The sequence below is a fragment of the Rhamphochromis longiceps genome, linkage group LG7, assembly GCF_057381845.1.
Source record: "Rhamphochromis longiceps isolate RC_006_pf linkage group LG7, R_longiceps_female_GT1.1, whole genome shotgun sequence".
In the NCBI taxonomy this organism is placed as follows: Eukaryota; Metazoa; Chordata; class Actinopteri; order Cichliformes; family Cichlidae; genus Rhamphochromis; species Rhamphochromis longiceps.
Genome location: NC_140563.1, coordinates 58311588 through 58333250, shown reverse-complemented (window position 1 = coordinate 58333250; position 21663 = coordinate 58311588). Strand labels below are relative to the sequence as shown.

Sequence of the window (21663 nt, the reverse complement as noted above, 5' to 3'; positions counted from 1 at the left end):
GGGGACCTTGAGTTCTATAAGATAAAGCCATAAACATGTTTGTCTGAGTCTTCTATCAAAAGTTACAGCTATTTATATGAAGTTGTACAAAAACGCTTTCTTTCGCCAAGACAGTGCGTTTCTCACTGTTACATGCATTTGAATGGGGAACTCGACCGAAACAAAGTATAGGTTTTCATTATGTGTATAACTTGGAAATCTTAGCTCAAACAGCTGCAAAACCTGTTTTCCCAGCACGGGGAGCTTGAGTTCTATAAGATAAAGCCATAAACATGTTTGTCTGAGTCTTCTATCAAAAGTTACAGCTATTTATATGAAGTTGTACAAAAACGCTTTCTTTCGCCAAGACAGTGCGTTTCTCACTGTTACATGCATTTGAATGGGGAACTCGACCGAAACAAAGTATAGGTTTTCATTATGTGTATAACTTGAAAATCTTAGCTCCAACAGCTGCAAATCCTGTTTTCCCAGCACGGGGACCTTGAGTTCTATAAGATAAAGCCATAAACATGTTTGTCTGAGTCTTCTATCAAAAGTTACAGCTATTTATATGAAGTTGTACAAAAACGCTTTCTTTCGCCAAGACAGTGCGTTTCTCACTGTTACATGCATTTGAATGGGGAACTCGACCGAAACAAAGTATAGGTTTTCATTATGTGTATAACTTGGAAATCTTAGCTCAAACAGCTGCAAAACCTGTTTGCCCAGCACGGGGACCTTGAGTTCTATAAGATAAAGCCATAAACATGTTTGTCTGAGTCTTCTATTAAAAGTTACAGCTATTTATATGAAGTTGTACAAAAACGCTTTCTTTCGCCAAGACAGTGCGTTTCTCACTGTTACATGCATTTGAATGGGGAACTCGACCGAAACAAAGTATAGGTTTTCATTATGTGTATAACTTGGAAATCTTAGCTCAAACAGCTGCAAAACCTGTTTTCCCAGCACGGGGACCTTGAGTTCTATAAGATAAAGCCATAAACATGTTTGTCTGAGTCTTCTATCAAAAGTTACAGCTATTTATATGAAGTTGTACAAAAACGCTTTCTTTCGCCAAGACAGTGCGTTTCTCACTGTTACATGCATTTGAATGGGGAACTCGACTGAAACAAAGTATAGGTTTTCATTATGTGTATAACTTGGAAATCTTAGCTCCAACAGCTGCAAATCCTGTTTTCCCAGCACGGGGACCTTGAGTTCTATAAGATAAAGCCATAAACATGTTTGTCTGAGTCTTCTATCAAAAGTTACAGCTATTTATATGAAGTTGTACAAAAACGCTTTCTTTCGCCAAGACAGTGCGTTTCTCACTGTTGCATGCATTTGAATGGGGAACTCGACCGAAACAAAGTATAGGTTTTCATTATGTGTATAACTTGGAAATCTTAGCTCAAACAGCTGCAAAACCTGTTTTCCCAGCACGGGGACCTTGAGTTTAATAAGATAAAGCCATAAACATGTTTGTCTGAGTCTTCTATCAAAAGTTACAGCTATTTATATGAAGTTGTACAAAAACGCTTTCTTTCGCCAAGACAGTGCGTTTCTCACTGTTACATGCATTTGAATGGGGAACTCGACCGAAACAAAGTATAGGTTTTCATTATGTGTATAACTTGGAAATCTTAGCTCAAACAGCTGCAAAACCTGTTTTCCCAGCACGGGGACCTTGAGTTTAATAAGATAAAGCCATAAACATGTTTGTCTGAGTCTTCTATCAAAAGTTACAGCTATTTATATGAAGTTGTACAAAAACGCTTTCTTTCGCCACTACAGTGCGTTTCTCACTGTTGCATGCATTTGAATGGGGAACTCGACCGAAACAAAGTATAGGTTTTCATTATGTGTATAACTTGAAAATCTTAGCTCCAACAGCTGCAAATCCTGTTTTCCCAGCACGGGGACCTTGAGTTCTATAAGATAAAGCCATAAACATGTTTGTCTGAGTCTTCTATCAAAAGTTACAGCTATTTATATGAAGTTGTACAAAAACGCTTTCTTTCGCCAAGACAGTGCGTTTCTCACTGTTACATGCATTTGAATGGGGAACTCGACCGAAACAAAGTATAGGTTTTCATTATGTGTATAACTTGAAAATCTTAGCTCCAACAGCTGCAAATCCTGTTTTCCCAGCACGGGGACCTTGAGTTCTATAAGATAAAGCCATAAACATGTGTATCCGAGTCTTCTATCAAAAGTTACAGCTATTTATATGAAGTTGTACAAAAACGCTTTATTTCGCCAAGACAGTGCGTTTCTCACTGTTACATGCATTTGAATGGGGAACTCGACCGAAACAAAGTATAGGTTTTCATTATGTGTATAACTTGAAAATCTTAGCTCCAACAGCTGCAAATCCTGTTTTCCCAGCACGGGGACCTTGAGTTCTATAAGATAAAGCCATAAACATGTTTGTCTGAGTCTTCTATCAAAAGTTACAGCTATTTATATGAAGTTGTACAAAAACGCTTTCTTTCGCCAAGACAGTGCGTTTCTCACTGTTGCATGCATTTGAATGGGGAACTCGCCCGAAACAAAGTATAGGTTTTCATTATGTGAATAATTTTAAAATCTTAGCTCAAATGGCTGCAAAACCTGTTCTTTTTTCCCAGCACGGGGACCTTGAGTTCTATAAGATAAAGCCATAAACATGTGTATCCGAGTCTTCTATCAAAAGTTACAGCTATTTATATGAAGTTGTACAAAAACGCTTTCTTTCGCCAAGACAGTGCGTTTCTCACTGTTACATGCATTTGAATGGGGAACTCGACCGAAACAAAGTATAGGTTTTCATTATGTGTATAACTTGGAAATCTTAGCTCAAACAGCTGCAAAACCTGTTTTCCCAGCACGGGGACCTTGAGTTTAATAAGATAAAGCCATAAACATGTTTGTCTGAGTCTTCTATCAAAAGTTACAGCTATTTATATGAAGTTGTACAAAAACGCTTTCTTTCGCCAAGACAGTGCGTTTCTCACTGTTACATGCATTTGAATGGGGAACTCGACCGAAACAAAGTATAGGTTTTCATTATGTGTATAACTTGGAAATCTTAGCTCAAACAGCTGCAAAACCTGTTTTCCCAGCACGGGGACCTTGACTTCTATAAGATAAAGCCATAAACATGTTTGTCTGAGTCTTCTATCAAAAGTTACAGCTATTTATATGAAGTTGTACAAAAACGCTTTCTTTCGCCAAGACAGTGCATTTCTCACTGTTACATGCATTTGAATGGGGAACTCGACCGAAACAAAGTATAGGTTTTCATTATGTGTATAACTTGAAAATCTTAGCTCCAACAGCTGCAAATCCTGTTTTCCCAGCACGGGGACCTTGAGTTCTATAAGATAAAGCCATAAACATGTTTGTCTGAGTCTTCTATCAAAAGTTACAGCTATTTATATGAAGTTGTACAAAAACGCTTTCTTTCGCCAAGACAGTGCGTTTCTCACTGTTACATGCATTTGAATGGGGAACTCGACCGAAACAAAGTATAGGTTTTCATTATGTGTATAACTTGAAAATCTTAGCTCCAACAGCTGCAAATCCTGTTTTCCCAGCACGGGGACCTTGAGTTCTATAAGATAAAGCCATAAACATGTGTATCCGAGTCTTCTATCAAAAGTTACAGCTATTTATATGAAGTTGTACAAAAACGCTTTATTTCGCCAAGACAGTGCGTTTCTCACTGTTACATGCATTTGAATGGGGAACTCGCCCGAAACAAAGTATAGGTTTTCATTATGTGAATAATTTTAAAATCTTAGCTCAAACGGCTGCAAAACCTGTTCTTTTTTCCCAGCACGGGGACCTTGAGTTCTATAAGATAAAGCCATAAACATGTGTATCCGAGTCTTCTATCAAAAGTTACAGCTATTTATATGAAGTTGTACAAAAACGCTTTCTTTCGCCAAGACAATGCGTTTCTCACTGTTGCATGCATTTGAATGGGGAACTCGCCCGAAACAAAGTATAGGTTTTCATTATGTGAATAATTTTAAAATCTTAGCTCAAACGGCTGCAAAACCTGTTCTTTTTTCCCAGCACGGGGACCTTGAGTTCTATAAGATAAAGCCATAAACATGTGTATCCGAGTCTTCTATCAAAAGTTACAGCTATTTATATGAAGTTGTACAAAAACGCTTTCTTTTGCCAAGACAGTGCGTTTCTCACTGTTGCATGCATTTGAATGGGGAACTCGACCGAAACAAAGTATAGGTTTTCATTATGTGAATAATTTTAAAATCTTAGCTCAAACGGCTGCAAAACCTGTTCTTTTTTCCCAGCACGGGGACCTTGAGTTCTATAAGATAAAGCCATAAACATGTGTATCCGAGTCTTCTATCAAAAGTTACAGCTATTTATATGAAGTTGTACAAAAACGCTTTCTTTTGCCAAGACAGTGCGTTTCTCACTGTTGCATGCATTTGAATGGGGAACTCGCCCGAAACAAAGTATAGGTTTTCATTATGTGTATAACTTGGAAATCTTAGCTCAAACAGCTGCAAAACCTGTTCTTTTTTCCCAGCACGGGGACCTTGAGTTCTATAAGATAAAGCCATAAACATGTGTATCCGAGTCTTCTATCAAAAGTTACAGCTATTTATATGAAGTTGTACAAAAACGCTTTCTTTCGCCAAGACAGTGCGTTTCTCACTGTTACATGCATTTGAATGGGGAACTCGACCGAAACAAAGTATAGATTTTCATTATGTGTATAACTTGGAAATCTTAGCTCAAACAGCTGCAAAATCTGTTTTCCCAGCACGGGGATATTGAATTCTATAAGATAAAACCATAAATACATCAATCTGAGCCTTCTATCAAAAGTTACAGCTGTCTTCATGAAGCTGTACAAAAACACTTTATTTCGCCGAGACAGTGCGTTTCTGACTATTACATGCATTTGAATGCAGTTCTCGCACGAAACAAAGTATAGGTTTTCATTATGTGAATAACTCGAAAATCTTAGCTCAAACCTGTTTGCTCAACACGGGGATACTGAATATTATAAGATAAAGCCATAACTACGTAAATCTGAATCTTCTATCAAAAGTTACAGCTAACTTCATGAAGTTGTACAAAAAGGCTTTATTTTGCAAAGATAGTGCGTTTCTGACTATTACATGCGAGACATGTGTCTCTTTACTGTGTTTAAGACACTTTACAGGTCCCTCCCCTAATGAAGAGTAGTGAGCAGCTGATTGGACCATGGAACAGGTGACCAGTTCAAAAAGCCGCTCTGACAGCTCCAGAGGGGAGAGAGGGAGAGAGTGTGTGCAACGAGCGAGTAGCCTGACAGCCGTCGCGGTCCTGACCATGGTTTTCCCAGCCTGTGCTTATCTTGTGTATTTGTGTGAGGGTGAATTGTAAAAGCCGCTCCTAGTGCATTAGCTGAGAGCTTAGGCACTCGTGGGCTGAAGCGGAAGGGGTGAGCTGCCTTTTCTTTTGGAATCGTTTTCTCCTGTTTTCTTGGTCAGGGAGCGAGGGATAGCTCTGTCATTTGTTTGTTCTTTTTCTTTCCTAGGGTTTAGTTAGTCTTTGCTGGTGGGTCTTAGTTGGTTTTGTTTATTATTTTGGCCTGGGCTCACCCTGGAGCTATGCTTCTTGTCCTTAAATAAAATCACCTTTTTTTTACTCACAACTGGTTTGGATGTTTGGCTTGGGAACCAGGGCGGGGATTTGTATCTCTCTCCTCCAACCTTATGTGCGTCCCTACACGCCTAGATTAGGGGCGTAACATAAATGGAGTTCTCACACGAAACAAAGTATAGCTTTTTATTTTGTGAATAACTTAAAAATCTTAGCTCACATAGCTTTAAAACTGTTTGCTCAACGGGGATATTGAATTCTATAAGATAAAGCCATAAATACGTATATCTGAGTTTCCTATCAAAAGTTACAGCTGTCTTCATGAAGTTGTAAACCCTTTATTTCGCCGAGACAGTGCGTTTCTGACTTTTACATGCATTTGAATGGAGTTCTCGCACGAAACAAAGTATAGGCTTTCATTTTTTCAATAACTGGAAGCTCTTGGCTCAAACAGCTGCAAAACCTGTTTCCCCAGCACGGAGATGCTGAATTGTATAAGGCAAAGCCATATTGATGTGTGTCTGAGCCTTCTATCAAAAGTTACAGGTAACTTCAAGCTGTACAAAAACACTTTATTTCGCCGAGACCGTGCGTTTCTGACTATTACATGCATTTGAATGGAGTTCTCGCACGAAACAAAGTATAGGTTTTCATCTTGTGAATAACTTGAAAATCTTAGCTCACATAGCTTTAAAACTGTTTGCTCAACACGGGGATATTGAATTCGATCAGATAAAGCCATAAATACGCATATCTGAGTCTCCTATCAAAAGTTAGAGCTGTCTTCATGAAGTTGTAAACGCTTTATTTCGCCAAGACAGTGCGTTTCTGACTATTACATGCATTTGAATGGAGTTGTCGCACGAAACAAAGTATAGGTATTCATTTTGTGAATAACTTGAAAATCTTAGATCAAACAGCTGCAAAACCTGTTTGCTCAACACGGGGATATCGAACTTTATAAGATAAAGCCATAAATATGTTTATATGCGTCTTCTATCAAAAGTTACAGCTGTCTTGAATGAAAGCATTATAGCAGCTTACCTCGATCATGTGGTAGAACAGACACATGGGCCACCTACGTGTCCTTCTACGGCAGGAGTAGTTTCCACAAACCTGCAAAACAAAAAGAAATGATCAGGTGACATGAACAGATTTATACAGCCATAAGCAAGAGATTCTTCCTGCCTGTGGGCGTCAAACTGGACCCCCCCCCCCCCCCCCCCCCTACTGTAACTATCAAAACTATCATAGTCTAAAACTATCATCTCATATCAAAACTATTATAATCACATTATCTGACTTTATCAGTTATAACAATGAGAAACGGTAAACAATTTGGCAAATAAATTACTTATAATTGTGCTTACCTGGTCCAAATGATCCACAGTCCCTTTGCATTTGTTATAATCCAGGATGATGTGGGGCTTTCTCTTCCCAGAGTCCTGGACTTGTAGCTCACGGTGCCTGGTGCTCAATAAGACAACCTTTTTTCTTTGCTTGGGGATGTAGGAAACCACAGCCTTGCCCCCCCCCCCCCCCCCCCCCCCCCCCCCCCCAGCGACCTGGACGGGAGAGACGATCATCGAATCTTACTGCCCGATTAATTTGCTCAAATCATTTTTTTTTTGACATGGTAGCATGAAACAGAAGAGCCCTGTCTCCCCATTTCACAGGCTTGTTGTCGTTTCATGTTGAGACCTGTACAGGCCAGCCAGCATCACAAGCCCCATGTAAGCCTGCAACTCCTCATCTATGTCCTTCCAGTCTTTTACTGACCTGTTGCCCCTGCAGGTTGGTGAAATGCAGGATTAGCTGCATAATGTCCTCTGCAAAAAAAAGATGGAAAGTGCTCACAGGGCTGCTGATCCTATACGAATTGCATAATGGGTTGGTCCTGGGGTTAAAATGGGGGGAGGAAAAAATGGCAGGACCTCTTCGTGTGTGGGTTGCCACATGATTTCTCCATTTTTAGATCTCCACTGGCCATCCTCCAGTCTTGTCTCTTCCTCCTGCTCTTCTTCCTCCTTCTCCTTCTCCTCCTCCGCACATGAGCTGCAAAGCTCCTCGGTGCCTGGCAAAAATTCTTCTTCGCTGTCAGAAGTATCTCCACTGCTTGTGGAGAGTGCAAAACTGCAGCAACAGCCTCCTCTAAACTGAGTGCACGCTTCATTGTGTCTGTGCAGAAATGACCACTCAGACCAGGCTGCAAAGTATTCTCATAGACTTCAAAGGTGCACCTGAATAAACATGCTATACCATATATCCAATAAGAGAGAGGAGGCACACTCTTGATCAAGAAAAAACATAAGCGCACGCCTTTGATCTCTCCCCCCCCCCCCCCCCCCCCACGCTCTCTCTCTCTCTCTCTCTCTCTCTCTCTCTCTCTCTCTCACACACACACACACACACACACACACATGCACATACATACATACACAATACCATTTTATGGTGGTTAGCTGTTTTATTGTCATGCATTTTACAAGGTAAGATAACCATGTCCTGCATTCAAAACCACTGAAAATGTCTATGGTGGTGCTGTGCCTAATATTGTGCTGGTGTATGCTGGGTAATCGCACAGCTAGCGACTGGGTGACTTTATTCACCCGCTTCGGCTGTTGTCAGTCCATATCCCCTAGATATGGACCATCTCCTGCTAGATTGTTCAGAAGGTTGTTATCATCCATCCAGATGGAGGATCACTAACAGGAGCGTGGGAAGACTCCAGAATCCACTCTGGCTGCAATCCGGTGGATACAGGAGTGTGTACAGGTAAGACCGTTTAAACGGACAGCATTTATAGAATGACTATTAAAAGTCAGACCAGCGAGTGTCAATAATGTTAATGTGGTTATGTTAGTAATACACCGAGTGCTAATATAACAGCTTTAAGATGCATTTGTAGATGTTATTACGTGTTTTACCGTCTTTATGGTGCTAGCTTAAAGTTAGGGTGTAAACGTTAGCTTATATTGGAGTAAAGCTGTTACTGTTTAAACGATGTTAGCACAGAAATATTAGCTTCTGTCATGACTGACGAAGTTACTAGTTAATAAAGTTTCCAGTAAAGTGTTTAATCGCAGCCACAGACTGACAGCAAATATCTCGATTAGCTTCAGTGCATCTGTAATAAATATGTGCAAGTTTCAGTGCTTCGTTTAAACTGTATGATACTTATACTGACCCAGGGTCAGTGTAAAATACAATCCTAGCTGTGTGAACAAAGCCTGGCTCCTTTAATCCTGCATGAAAAACCTCAGGATGCAGGCTATTATTACTCTTTCCTGCTGGCACACCTGTCACACCTGAGAGTCAGCTAGAAACTTACAGTGACGTGGACATCATGCAAAGACTGCCAGACTCTGTAATACTGCAAATGATCAGTGACTCAAGTTAACACTAAACTTTAAATGGTACCTCTGTGTCTCTGTGTGCTGAACATTTTGGATTGAGTCAGGCTGCATCTGTGTTAGTCCTCTGACAGACTGGTGACCTGTCCAGGTGTGCTCTACCTATGACTACTGGGACAGGCTCTAGCTCCTGTAATAGAAATTTTATGTTATTCTCATTTAAAGCATTTAAGTGCTTATGCATATGCTTAGTTGTGACACTGTTATAGACTGTTCAATGAAGGTTTCTAAAACTAGATGAACTTACTTCAGCAGTTTGAGAAAACAACTCCCTTTACAGGTGCTGATAACGTCAAGGGCACAAAACAGCATAACCATTGATCCGTTAGGTTTCATAGCGAGACACGTGAAGTGGCAGAGCTGACATGACTGAACTGTGATGTTTGATGTGTGTTTGCTCTCCTGTGCACAGTAATAAATAGCATGATCACAGCTCTTTCTGTGTTGCAGACTTTATTTAAAAAATTCCATGACATCTACTATAACTGAACCAACCTGGTGCTCTTCATTTATGGAGGCTGTTGAGTCTGAATGTTGGATGTTGTGTATCTCGTGTTCTCTGGGCTTTGTTGTCCTCAGTCTTTTTGCAGGATCAGAAAACAAAACCGGGAGGCGCGTAAATGTTTCTTCTCCATGATGTTTCTTCAAATGTTTCTTCTGGATGATGATATGACCGTGACACGGGATGCCACCTTTGGTCGTGTGACGAAGCAAAGCTCAGGAAGAAGTGTGATTAAATGGTACCCACATGTTGAGAAGGATGTACAGGGCACCTGCAGCCAAATCCAAGCTTCAGCTTAGTTGTAGTTGCAGAATGCTATAGGACTGAGACATCTAAGGCATCAAATGTTTGATTAAACGGATGAAAAAGAGAAGTTTTTTCCCTATAATTATCACTTCTTAAAATCTGTAGCAACTTCAAGTCTGTCAGCATGCTGAGCATGCTCAGAATGTGACAATATATTTTTGTTCAATATTTAATTTCTTTCAGTTGCAATTGTTAAATGAAAAAATATATATTCTTATAATTTAGCAAACGAATTTATAAAAAAAAAAAATACATATATCTGTATTAGTTTTAGTAAATTAATTTGACACCTGTATTGAAAATACCATATTGTATTCATACAGAATCAGTATGGTATCATTGTTTGTCTGTTCACTGATTGTTGAAGCTAAGAGCTACTTTGATCTGTTTAGATCTAAAGTATCCAAAGTTGAGTTCTAATGTTTCTTCACCCCTGTGTGTGTGATATGTGATTTCCTACATGCTGGCAGAGCAGAGCAGCAGTTTGTGCTCACAGATGGTGACGGTGTGGAGAGACGGTGGTATTTCCTCAGAAGAACCAGCAGAGTCACAAAGGACACCAGTCCATCTCACCACCTTGACTTGCTGACTGATGTTCGTCTACACTGCACAGAGGAAATCAACTGACCGAGGTTTGTCCAGTGACGTGTTATGAAATGTATATTTGTTTTATGCTTACAGATATGTTTTTCTTGACAGAGGCTCTGCAGAGGTTAGACAAAGCAGAGAAAACATGTGCTTTACATTTTACTGTGATTTATTGAGATATTTGTTGCCTGATGTTCAGCAGGAATGGAGAAATAGAATCAAAGGGAGATGTTTTTCCTGTTTTTGTAATGATGTAAGTAAATCTTCAATATTATTTATTTGCTTGGTTATATTAGGAGCGTTTCTGAGTGAGGGGGAGAGGAGTCATCATCCAGGTAAAGTGACGTGGATCAGTGGATACACTTGTCTCCCCTTTAAAGGAGACGATCCAAGTCATCCTTAAATGTTAGCGCTTTCAAATACACAAACATTTTTAAAGGACAAAAATGAACATCCAACTTTGACTGTAATACAAAATAAATCTTTGCATGTGTGTTTTCAAACTCTCAGATGGGCAGTATATCAGTCTTGGACTGTCTAACCTGCCGGAGCAGCACTGAATGACCACCGCACGAGCATGTTCCTGCAACATTCAGCATCTGATCCTTCATCTGTGTGCTTCTGCTTTTGGTAAGTAGAGTTACCCAACTCCAGTAACTCTAAACACATGCCATCCATTTCTAACGGCCTGGTTACTTCCTGTCAGTTACTTTAGAAACCATGTGGTCACCTGACCTAACACTGTTTCTTCTTCTTCTCCTTAATGTTGAAGTGTCAAATGTCAAACAGCTGGAGAGGAAACTACGCCAGTGTACTGGGATGTTTCAGCAACACGTGCCAGATGCTGTTCCTTCATGGTGACATCACCAGAGACAGTCCCGCCCACCTCAGGACCCATTGATTATGATGATCTGATCCATCAAACCCCCAGCAGGTGAACTTTATTCATGACATAACACCGCAACAATGTAAAAAATTAAACAGCAACAGTCTAAATGTAAAGTGCATTCTAAAGTCCTCTTCAATAAATTGTATGCAAAGAGTCATTCAGGTCACTACAGAACCCAGAGTCTTCATCATTAAATCTCTGGTTGCTTCATTTTTTCTATCCTATATCAGATATTTTAAAGGTTAGCTTAGGTAAAGTTCCATTCTCATGGTGAGGCAAAGTGCTTTATGTGTGTGTGTGCCCGTGTCATGAACGGCTATAAAAGGCCTATAATTAAAGAACAAAGCGGGGTTTGAGTTCGAGTTGCGGCAGACTGTCACTACTTGTAAATGGAACGCAGCCTTCCTACGGCGGACAGCTAATAACAGGAATCGGACGCGGTCCAGCCAAGTCCACAGCAACCACCATAGCAACCGCCTAGCATGACCTTAAAAACATATTCTGTCTTCATAACTATCAAAATCGTGAAATGATTTGCAAAGTGTGAAAGTGTTACAGCTGCAGAGAGCTATGGCGGTATCTATGGAAGCTGTTTACATAGCTAATAATATACGATGTAACCATGGAGACAGTCAGTCACTTGAGCTAGCGGTGCATGTTTACTACAGTGAATAAGGTGATTGAGTGCACAGCGTCCACACTCTGCAGGGGGTAAAGACATTACTTCAATATTGTTTTATATTGATATATATTAGCCTTCTGTTGACCATCACCTCAGGTTCACCATTACAGTTTCAGATTACAGATGCACACTGTCTAAACACATTCAAAAACTCATGTCTCAGAAATAAGCACAGCTGTTCATGTTTGTCATTAGAGTTTTATTTGTAAGAAAATTATGAACTTCATATTGTGCATTAAATAAAAGAACATTTCACAACTCTGAGTCAACAGAAACAGGTAACAGAAATGTCTCTAATGTGTACAGTGTAGTGTAAGCATTAAAAGATCATAAAGGAAAAACTAACATTTATGTGAAACTAATTGTAATAAAAAATGAGCAGGTGCTTTATAGATTTAAAAGAAAGAATCTGAAAACAACACTTTTTTGGTCTAAGTGATCAAAGTAGAAAACAGAACTGATGTTCAAGAACAAACCGTAGCTGCACTAATATTACACATCTCGATCGTTGTACTGAACAGACATGTTGCTTTTAAAACCACATGCAGTGTGTGACCATGACTGTTCACTGAGACCATGAACGCCACTTCGCTGAAGCATTCTTCTTCTTCTTCTTGCCATTAAATTGGAAGCAGAAGCAGCACGAGCTGATTTGATCTACTGAAAGGAAAAAGCAGAACATCTGAGTTGAAACCAGTCAGCTGAAATCATTAAGACAGGAACAAATTCAATGCAGTGTCTCAAGTGGCTTAGCCTGTTACAACTGTTGATACAAGCTAAATACGGTTAACACACAGTGTCAGGGAGCTCCAGTGTGGGAACTAGTGGCTTTAGGTTTGTAGTCATTTAACTTTCATCCATTCATTCATTTAATTCAGGAGGAAGAAATGCCAGGTTGGTGCAGGCTGGTTACATGCATTTGGTCCCATGCTGTCTTTAATTAAATGACTTGGTTCATTTTATGGCTGGGCTGTATGTGGGGTTATATCATGTTATTTGGGCAGGAGTACCTGTCCCCTGTTAGACTTAGAAAGTTTCTCCATAAGTAGAGTTTCTAACTCTTCTAGCACATCTGTGGCTGACAGCTTTTTGGTGGCTCTTTTTACCCCACACTGGTTGTGAGTGTGTAAATAGCCCCACTAGTTATTTTGGGTTGCAGTTAACTAGGGAGGAAGGGGTGGGTATGCCATGATTAGGTGAATAACAATTATATGTGATACATAAATTTCACAATGCATGCATATATCTCTATCAATTAAACCTGGCCTGAGGGCTGCCATTTTTTACATTCAGTTATTTCTCTTAGAAATGTTGGAACTAAATAATGAATGTGTTACAGTTAAAGTGAAACACTGGTCAGTGTAAATGGATCATTGGGACACAGAAACCTTTAAATTAAACCTGATATCTAGTGTCAAACAATATCAAAGCTGTAAAAGATGTTTACATTCAGAATTTATAAAACTATGATTGTAAATAAATTCAAACAAGTGAGCTTTTCTCTTTGTGCTGAATATCAACACTGTGGTTTCTTAGACTGTAAGCTGTACTTTAGTGCAACCAGTTGCAGAAGCTGCCACTCCAAATGTCTTTTGATAACAAGAAAAAAATACCTTTTCAGTACACGGCCTGAAGTTCTTCTCCGACATCTTCTGCAATCGGCTTTGTCTGCTGGTTTGAAGACAATAAACCACAAAAAAGATGATTTAGTCACTTTGTCTGCGTCATGCAGCTCGAATGTGTCGTGTAACGATGTTGAATAGCCGTCGTTATCCCTCTGCTTTGAGCCTTTTATCAAAAGTTACAGCTAACTTCATGAAGTTGTACAAAAAGGCTTCATTTCGCCGAGACAGTGCGTTTCTGACTATTACATGCATTTGAATGGAGTTCTTGCACGAAACAAAGTATAAGTTTTCATTATGTGAATAACTTGTATTTTACACTGACCCTGGGTCAGTATCAACTTCATGAAGACAGCTGTAACTTTGCCTTATAGAATTCAGCATCTCCGTGCTGAGGAAATAGGTTTTGCAGCTGTTTGAGCTAAGATTTTCAAGTTATTCACAAATTGAAAACCTATACTTTGTGTCGGGCGAGAACTCCATTCAAATGCATGTAATAGCGAGAAACGCACTAACGTGGTGAAATAAAGCGTTTTTCCATAAACTTCATAAAGACAGCTGTAAATTTTGAGAGAAGACTCACACACACATTGGGGGGATATTGAAGTCTATAAGATAAAGCCATGAATATGTTTGTCTGAGTCTTCTATCAAAAGTTACAGCAAGCTCTATGAAGTTGATGAGAAACGCGTTTCTCACTGTTACATGCATTTGAATTTAGTTCTTGCCCGACACAAAGTATAGGTTTTAATTTGTGAATAACTTGAAAATCTTAGCTCAAACAGCTGCAAAACCTATTTCCTGAGCACTGAGATGCTGAATTCTATAAGGCAAAGCCATAAATATGTGTGTGTGATTCTTCTATCAACAGTTACAGCTGTCTTCTTGAAGTTGATACTGACCCAGGGTCAGTGTAAAATACAATCCTAGCTGTGTGAACAAAGCTTGGCTCCTTTAATCCTGCATGACAAACCTCAGGATGCAGGTTATTATTACTCTTTCCTGCTGGCACACCTGAGAGTCAGCTAGAAACTTACAGTGACGTGGACATCATGCAAAGACTGCCAGACTCTGTAATACTGTGAATGATCAGTGACTCAAGTTAACACTAAACTTTAAACAGTACCTCTGTGTCTCTGTGTGCTGAACATTTAGGATTGAGTCTGCATTGACTTTATTTATTGAGACTTTAATGTGCTAAAAGCAGGTTGAAGACAGCTCAGAAACATTTGAAGATTAAAATTTAGCATTATGGCTGCTGGTGGTTTGTAAAGCCTATACTCAGCTGTAGTTTTTGTTACTAATTTATGTTTGTTGTTGTTTAACACAGATTTCAGAAGAGCAAATATGCTTAATAGTTTAACTAGATTTCATTTGTCAGTGTGGGACTGCTGAGTCACCTGAAGAACTCATTTCATTCATTCTCCACATGATGTTCATATACAGAAATGTTTCACAGGAACTGGTTCCTCCCAAACTGTGAACTAGTGTGTTTCCATAGATTATCTCTGTATGAATGTACTTTTAAATGAAGGCAAGTGTTTGTCCTTTTTTGTTCCTCAGTTACAGTACGTGATATCTTGATATCAGGCGGTCAACACTGGGGGAAGACAAGAAGCAGACGTACTTCCAAGAGGGAGCTGCAGTGAGGACACAGCCAGGTCACTGAGGTCAGAGGTCAGAATCTGAAACAGCTCAGGTTTATATTTTAGGGGTTATAAAAAATCAAAATGTATTTATGAAGAAACCTTTAAATAATAATAAACATTTAAGTGGATTTTCTGTTACACATGTTGTATTAGCCCTGCAATAAACTGGCAGCCTGTCTTTGTCCTGTATCAGCTGGGATAGGCTTCATCCTCCCGCAACCCTGAATTGGATACATTGTATTCCAATTATGTAATCTGATCATTTACAAACTCAAGGTATCTAATCAAAATGTAAGTAATAATTATAAAATGGGAAAGCAGAAATAAGTGTGACATAAATGTAAATGTGTTAGCTGACATAGAGGACAGCTACATGTAGTCTGAAAAACCTTTGTTGTCAAGTTTGCAGGTATATCAGCACGAGACATTCTTACATAGAAGAGTCTGTTAAAGTCTCTAACTCAGCGAAGCATTATTGGTCCCGTCTGTTTGGATAAATATAGTAAGTTGATGTTTGTCCATTTATTGACACATTTTCTTAAGTGCTTATCCAGTTCAGGATCACAGTGGAGCTGCAGCTGGATATGTTCATTAAATAAACCTTACAAAAGTTAACAATAAACCTGCATCCATGTACGTTGTTGTCCACAGGATAAGAAAATCAAACTGGAACACTGTGGAACATGTTAATAAATGTTTGTGTGTTTATGCCTGTGTCTTTCACAGGAGGCGCTGGAAGGTTTCCCTAATAGTTCCTGGTGAATCAAAGCAGAACCATAAAGGTTGCTGGATTGCATGATGGCCTTACCCCTGAGCAGTCATCCTGTTAAAGGAGGAACCAGTTAGAAGCTGTTTTCAAAGTAGCTGAGCAGATTTCATCTCAAGTAAGCGATTAACTGTTTGTTCATCTGTTCTGCCACTTAAAGAGCATTTAAGGACGTCTTTTGAGTGTCCAGCTGAATTAATTCTACTGGCTCTCATGGTCATTTGTTATTATAGACATATTTTTCATGTTCATCCAGCTATTTAGTAAATTCTATCTATTTAGTAATATCCGTCAGCTATAAAATGTAATATAAATATAAAAAATATCTAAATATCTCCTGCACTTTATATTTTAATGATGTAAGTCTGTTATCGTGTTACATTAGCATTCCTCACATATCAATGAGATGCTGTACAGTACAATCCTACTGACGCAGCAGAGGGATAACGACGGCTATTCAACATCGTTACACGACACATTCGAGCTGCATGACACAGACAAAGTGACTAAATCATCTTTTTTATGGTTTATTGTCTTCAAACCAGCAGACAAAGCCGATTGCAGAAGATTTCGGAGAAGAACTTCAGGCCGTGTACTGAAAAGGTATTTTTTTCTTGTTATCAAAAGACATTTGGAGTGGCAGCTTCTGCAACTGGTTGCACTAAAGTACAGCTTACAGTCTAAGAAACCACAGTGTTGATATTCAGCACAAAGAGAAAAGCTCACTTGTTTGAATTTATTTACAATAATAGTTTTATAAATTCTGAATGTAAACATCTTTTACAGCTTTGATATTGTTTGACACTAGATATCAGGTTTAATTTAAAGGTTTCTGTGTCCCAATGAGCCATTTACACTGACCAGTGTTTCACTTTAACTGTAACACATTCATTATTTAGTTCCAACATTTCTAAGAGAAATAACTGAATGTAAAAAATGGCAGCCCTCAGGCCAGGTTTAATTGATAGAGATATATGCATGCATTGTGAAATTTATGTATCACATATAATTGTTATTCACCTAATCATGGCATACCCACCCCTTCCTCCCTAGTTAACTGCAACCCAAAATAACTAGTGGGGCTATTTACACACTCACAACCAGTGTGGGGTAAAAAGAGCCACCAAAAAGCTGTCAGCCACAGATGTGCTAGAAGAGTTAGAAACTCTACTTATGGAGAAACTTTCTAAGTCTAACAGGGGACAGGTACTCCTGCCCAAATAACATGATATAACCCCACATACAGCCCAGCCATAAAATGAACCAAGTCATTTAATTAAAGACAGCATGGGACCAAATGCATGTAACCAGCCTGCACCAACCTGGCATTTCTTCCTCCTGAATTAAATGAATGAATGGATGAAAGTTAAATGACTACAAACCTAAAGCCACTAGTTCCCACACTGGAGCTCCCTGACACTGTGTGTTAACCGTATTTAGCTTGTATCAACAGTTGTAACAGGCTAAGCCACTTGAGACACTGCATTGAATTTGTTCCTGTCTTAATGATTTCAGCTGACTGGTTTCAACTCAGATGTTCTGCTTTTTCCTTTCAGTAGATCAAATCAGCTCGTGCTGCTTCTGCTTCCAATTTAATGGCAAGAAGAAGAAGAAGAATGCTTCAGCGAAGTGGCGTTCATGGTCTCAGTGAACAGTCATGGTCACACACTGCATGTGGTTTTAAAAGCAACATGTCTGTTCAGTACAACGATCGAGATGTGTAATATTAGTGCAGCTACGGTTTGTTCTTGAACATCAGTTCTGTTTTCTACTTTGATCACTTAGACCAAAAAAGTGTTGTTTTCAGATTCTTTCTTTTAAATCTATAAAGCACCTGCTCATTTTTTATTACAATTAGTTTCACATAAATGTTAGTTTTTCCTTTATGATCTTTTAATGCTTACACTACACTGTACACATTAGAGACATTTCTGTTACCTGTTTCTGTTGACTCAGAGTTGTGAAATGTTCTTTTATTTAATGCACAATATGAAGTTCATAATTTTCTTACAAATAAAACTCTAATGACAAACATGAACAGCTGTGCTTATTTCTGAGACATGAGTTTTTGAATGTGTTTAGACAGTGTGCATCTGTAATCTGAAACTGTAATGGTGAACCTGAGGTGATGGTCAACAGAAGGCTAATATATATCAATATAAAACAATATTGAAGTAATGTCTTTACCCCCTGCAGAGTGTGGACGCTGTGCACTCAATCACCTTATTCACTGTAGTAAACATGCACCGCTAGCTCAAGTGACTGACTGTCTCCATGGTTACATCGTATATTATTAGCTATGTAAACAGCTTCCATAGATACCGCCATAGCTCTCTGCAGCTGTAACACTTTCACACTTTGCAAATCATTTCACGATTTTGATAGTTATGAAGACAGAATATGTTTTTAAGGTCATGCTAGGCGGTTGCTATGGTGGTTGCTGTGGACTTGGCTGGACCGCGTCCGATTCCTGTTATTAGCTGTCCGCCGTAGGAAGGCTGCGTTCCATTTACAAGTAGTGACAGTCTGCCGCAACTCGAACTCAAACCCCGCTTTGTTCTTTAATTATAGGCCTTTTATAGCCGTTCATGACACGGGCACACACACACACATAAAGCACTTTGCCTCACCATGAGAATGGAACTTTACCTAAGATAACCTTTAAAATATCTGATATAGGATAGAAAAATGAAGCAACCAGAGATTTAATGATGAAGACTCTAAAACCCACTGTCTTGACAAAATAAAGCGTTTTTGAACAACTTCATATAAATCGCTGTAACTTTTGATAGAAGACTCAGACAAACATGTTTATGGCTTTATCTTATAGAACTCAATATCCCCGTGCTGGGCAAACAGAACAGGTTTTGCAGCCGTTTGAGCTAAGATTTTAAAATTATTCACATAATGAAAACCTATACTTTGTTTCAGGCGAGTTTCCCATTCAAATGCATGTAACAGTGAGAAACGCATTGTCTTGGCGAAATAAAGCGTTTTTGAACAACTTCATATAAATCGCTGTAACTTTTGATAGAAGACTCAGACAAACATGTTTATGGCTTTATCTTATAGAACTCAATATCCCCGTGCTGGGCAAACAGAACAGGTTTTGCAGCCGTTTGAGCTAAGATTTTAAAATTATTCACATAATGAAAACCTATACTTTGTCTCAGGCGAATTTCCCATTCAAATGCATGTAACAGTGAGAAATGCACTGTCTTGGCGAAAGAAAGCGTTTTTGTACAACTTCATATAAATCGCTGTAACTTTTGATAGAAGACTCAGACAAACATGTTTATGGCTTTATCTTATAGAACTCAATATCCCCGTGCTGGGCAAACAGGTTTTGCAGCCGTTTGAGCTAAGATTTTAAAATTATTCACATAATGAAAACCTATACTTTGTTTCAGGCGAGTTTCCCATTCAAATGCATGTAACAGTGAGAAACACACTGTCTTGGCGAAATAAAGCGTTTTTGAACAACTTCATATAAATCGCTGTAACTTTTGATAGAAGACTCAGACAAACATGTTTATGGCTTTATCTTATAGAACTCAATATCCCCGTGCTGGGCAAACAGAACAGGTTTTGCAGCCGTTTGAGCTAAGATTTTAAAATTATTCACATAATGAAAACCTATACTTTGTCTCAGGCGAGTTTCCCATTCAAATGCATGTAACATTGAGAAACGCATTGTCTTGGCGAAATAAAGTTTTTTTGAACAACTTCATATAAATCGCTGTAACTTTTGATAGAAGACTCAGACAAACATGTTTATGGCTTTATCTTATAGAACTCAATATCCCCGTGCTGGGCAAACAGGTTTTGCAGCCGTTTGAGCTAAGATTTTAAAATTATTCACATAATGAAAACCTATACTTTGTTTCAGGCGAGTTTCCCATTCAAATGCATGTAACAGTGAGAAACGCACTGTCTTGGCGAAAGAAAGCGTTTTTGAACAACTTCATATAAATCGCTGTAACTTTTGATAGAAGACTCAGACAAACATGTTTATGGCTTTATCTTATAGAACTCAATATCCCCGTGCTGGGCAAACAGAACAGGTTTTGCAGCCGTTTGAGCTAAGATTTTAAAATTATTCACATAATGAAAACCTATACTTTGTCTCAGGCGAGTTTCCCATTCAAATGCATGTAACATTGAGAAACGCATTGTCTTGGCGAAATAAAGTTTTTTTGAACAACTTCATATAAATCGCTGTAACTTTTGATAGAAGACTCAGACAAACATGTTTATGGCTTTATCTTATAGAACTCAATATCCCCGTGCTGGGCAAACAGGTTTTGCAGCCGTTTGAGCTAAGATTTTAAAATTATTCACATAATGAAAACCTATACTTTGTTTCAGGCGAGTTTCCCATTCAAATGCATGTAACAGTGAGAAACACACTGTCTTGGCGAAATAAAGCGTTTTTGAACAACTTCATATAAATCGCTGTAACTTTTGATAGAAGACTCAGACAAACATGTTTATGGCTTTATCTTATAGAACTCAATATCCCCGTGCTGGGCAAACAGAACAGGTTTTGCAGCCGTTTGAGCTAAGATTTTAAAATTATTCACATAATGAAAACCTATACTTTGTTTCAGGCGAGTTTCCCATTCAAATGCATGTAACAGTGAGAAACGCATTGTCTTGGCGAAATAAAGCGTTTTTGAACAACTTCATATAAATCGCTGTAACTTTTGATAGAAGACTCAGACAAACATGTTTATGGCTTTATCTTATAGAACTCAATATCCCCGTGCTGGGCAAACAGGTTTTGCAGCCGTTTGAGCTAAGATTTTAAAATTATTCACATAATGAAAACCTATACTTTGTTTCAGGCGAGTTTCCCATTCAAATGCATGTAACAGTGAGAAACGCATTGTCTTGGCGAAATAAAGTTTTTTTGAACAACTTCATATAAATCGCTGTAACTTTTGATAGAAGACTCAGACAAACATGTTTATGGCTTTATCTTATAGAACTCAATATCCCCGTGCTGGGCAAACAGGTTTTGCAGCCGTTTGAGCTAAGATTTTAAAATTATTCACATAATGAAAACCTATACTTTGTTTCAGGCGAGTTTCCCATTCAAATGCATGTAACAGTGAGAAACGCATTGTCTTGGCGAAATAAAGCGTTTTTGAACAACTTCATATAAATCGCTGTAACTTTTGATAGAAGACTCAGACAAACATGTTTATGGCTTTATCTTATAGAACTCAATATCCCCGTGCTGGGCAAACAGAACAGGTTTTGCAGCCGTTTGAGCTAAGATTTTAAAATTATTCACATAATGAAAACCTATACTTTGTCTCAGGCGAGTTTCCCATTCAAATGCATGTAACAGTGAGAAACGCATTGTCTTGGCGAAATAAAGCGTTTTTGAACAACTTCATATAAATCGCTGTAACTTTTGATAGAAGACTCAGACAAACATGTTTATGGCTTTATCTTATAGAACTCAATATCCCCGTGCTGGGCAAACAGGTTTTGCAGCCGTTTGAGCTAAGATTTTAAAATTATTCACATAATGAAAACCTATACTTTGTTTCAGGCGAGTTTCCCATTCAAATGCATGTAACAGTGAGAAACGCATTGTCTTGGCGAAATAAAGCGTTTTTGAACAACTTCATATAAATCGCTGTAAC

The 21663-nt window shown here is 38.7% G+C and overlaps 1 long non-coding RNA gene across 1 annotated transcript; it reads left to right on the top strand.

The window, feature by feature from the left end:
- Positions 1–11226: 11226 nt before the first annotated feature.
- On the top strand, positions 11227–18037 carry LOC146666496 (uncharacterized). The gene is made up of 5 exons (XR_014912439.1): positions 11227–11332; positions 15155–15261; positions 15967–16124; positions 16552–16609; positions 17563–18037. It is a non-coding gene; the product is annotated as an uncharacterized LOC146666496 (long non-coding RNA).
- Positions 18038–21663: the final 3626 nt, after the last annotated feature.